The sequence below is a fragment of the Frankliniella occidentalis genome, unplaced genomic scaffold (assembly GCF_000697945.3).
Source record: "Frankliniella occidentalis isolate FOCC.00 unplaced genomic scaffold, Focc_3.1 Scaffold321, whole genome shotgun sequence".
Taxonomy (NCBI): Eukaryota; Metazoa; Arthropoda; class Insecta; order Thysanoptera; family Thripidae; genus Frankliniella; species Frankliniella occidentalis.
This window is the reverse complement of record NW_026267445.1, coordinates 306,725-309,366: the sequence shown is the minus strand read 5'-3', so window position 1 is coordinate 309,366 and position 2,642 is coordinate 306,725. Positions and strand designations below refer to the sequence as shown.

The window sequence follows — 2,642 nt, the reverse complement described above, 5'->3', positions numbered from 1 at the left end:
CCCCCCCAACACTATGTTTCGCCCTCCTCTCCACCAAACGACCATCATAGCAATAAAGTTCAATTTCAGCCCGAGAAAAAGATTTACCTTATCTCGCGAGAAACGCACTCTGATCCTCTTTACCCGCCTTCCCTTTTATTACCCGCGTAAATCTAGTCTTACTCTGCGATGTACACGCGTCCCCAAACGTGCCTCCACCACCGGGTTCGGCAAGCCCTAAACAGCGGCAAAAATTGTTCCGAAAATGTCTGTGTCAAATCGCGGAATTTTCGATTCGTAAATGACTTTGTAAATGAACGACTGCGTTAAAAATGTTATGGTAGACTATGCGTGCTCGCTTTGTTTATGTTCGAGATTGCACTTGCACGAAGACGATGCTGGTCTCTGGCCCCAAGAAGTAATCTTCTTCATGTACCGGACAACTTCTCGGGCATCGCAACCACGCACACCACGCAACCCTGAGAGCCAGCCGAGCCCGGCGAGGAATGGGCCTCTAGCGCGCGCCCGAGGAGACGTGGGTAGGCCACCCAACCGACAGCCGCGCACGCTCGAGGCCTACGGTCGCTTGACAAGGAGGGCCACGGTGTGGTGAAGTGCATTGAGAAAAAGTTTTCTCCCCTAGGACAAGAGGCGTCGTATTTTGATCCGAGCACTAAACATTTAGTTCCCGCGATCAGAAACTTTGGTGGGAGGCAATGCACACGTCAGGCAACAAAACTTCTTTCCTTAGAGCAAATTGTTTAGTACGTCGAAAACTTTCGCGGCCTGGGGCCTAAAAGTCCAGTGTTCAGGACTAAATTTTGTTCTCAGTGTGGGTGAAGTCGAAGTATATCAGCGAGCTGGCGTCCGGGCAGTGGGCTCTTCAGTCGCTGGGAAAAGTTGTGAGGACACCATCGAGGGGGCCGTCACGACCTTTTTGGACGTTCACCGGATTACAGGGATGACAGAAAATACATGTGTTATTTTGTTACATACGAGAGTAAAAAAGAAAACCCTCAAATATGAAAAGTTATGTTATTTTTTTAAATACAAAATTTTGTTGCGGACTACATGCGCCTAAAGGCTACGTTAAAATGTTTTGTTCTGTTTGTACAAATTTAGATTTCTGATTTAGATGTGCACATCTAACATACGTTTAAGATTGTCCCCCCCCCCCACCATTTAGTGTGCATAACAAATTCAAAAATCTTACTTCTCTCTCTCTCTCTCTCTCTCATTACGTATTGGATCTTCCCGCTGTAACACGCACAGAGGTGGACGCCGATACAAGAAAAGCGGAGCACGCCGGAGTCATGTTCGACGCGTCAATTACAGAATGGTAATGAGAACAACAATCACGCGGCGGATAGCGGCGCGGCTGCAGCTGCGGAGCGTCGTGGAGCGTCGTGGAGCGTCGTGGAGCGTCGTGGAGCGTCGTGGAGCGCGTCCGCGAGAGAAGCCTTTATCTCATTGAAGCTGTCGCCCACTCCGGCAGAGGAGCCATTCGGCCGTTCGGCCATTCGGCCAATCGGGCCATGCGAGGCGGGCAGCAGCAGCGTGCAGCCGCAGCAGCCTGCATCCGATGCAGCCTGCACCAGGACAGGACAGGCCTGTTTGGCATCTTATGACCGCCAGGATATTGGCGTTTTTGGCGTCATGAGACGCCAAAATTTGGCGTTCATCAGAGGACGCCAATGTTTTGGCGTCATAAGACGCCAATCAATTCTCAGTGCTGCCCTTTAACCGAATCCAACAGACTGCCAAGCCTAGCAGCGTGTGTCAAAACTTATATGGCGCTTTTCATTTTATTTCGATGGCTGCGAACCGCCGTGCATGGTCTCGACAGTAACCGCGTGCTCAGTTCACGGCGTTCTCGCGTTCTCTCTCCGGAAGGATCATGGACGACTTGAATGTTACTAACCTCTGGACTTCAGAGTGCATCCTCTAGCAGGCTAGATGTCATTTTGGAACTAGAGAGGGAGCTCCACTTTTTGCAATCACATTATTATTTTTGACCAATTAAATCCTAGGTCATTGATTAGAGTGTAGCACCACCGTATGCCCCGGAGGGAGAGAGCAGTACAAACCCGGGTGGTGGAACCGGAGCACCCCCTGGAGTACTCCTTCCTCCTCGGGGCGGCCGCGGCGCCGCGCTCGCTGGAGGCCATTGCGCACGCCCCCCGGCCCCGGCCCCGGCCCGGCCGCCGCTGGAGGACGCCCCGCCACGCTCCCGCTCCGCTCGCTGGCTCTCGCTGAATCAGAGCTCTCCCAGTCAGTCTCGTCCCGCAAAGCCTTGCCGTGCCAGCCGTCCTCGCGCCGAGCCGAGCCCCAGACGAGCCCAGCCGAGTCGAGCCGAGTCGAGCCGAGCCGAGCCGTACCGAGACCGAGGGGCCGAGTTTGGCGTACGCGCTGTGGCGGGCGCTGTGGCGGTGTGCCCGTACCACCGATCGGTCGCGCTACGGAAGGGCGCTAGCAGGTGTCAGAGTGTAGCCGCGCGCGCGCCTGTGGAACGAGTGTGTGTGAGTGAGTGTGAGTGAGTGTGTGCGTGACCACCCTCGCGGAGCAGACCGTCGACCAGTGACAAGGGATTCCGATTGTACAGGACTACCTGAAGAGGTGAGTTAGCATGTTTGTGAGAGTGTGTGTGTGTGTGGGGGGGGGGG

At 54.3% G+C, this 2,642-nt stretch overlaps 1 protein-coding gene across 1 annotated transcript in view; it reads left to right on the top strand.

Annotated features, from left to right (window-relative positions):
- The first annotated feature begins 2,246 nt into the window (after positions 1-2,246).
- LOC113211495 (excitatory amino acid transporter 1) overlaps positions 2,247-2,642 on the top strand; it is a 76,424-nt gene continuing 76,028 nt past the window's right edge. The window contains exon 1 of the mRNA XM_052273976.1: positions 2,247-2,595. The gene's annotated coding sequence lies outside the window, so the exon portion shown is untranslated. The remainder of the gene's footprint in view (positions 2,596-2,642) is intronic.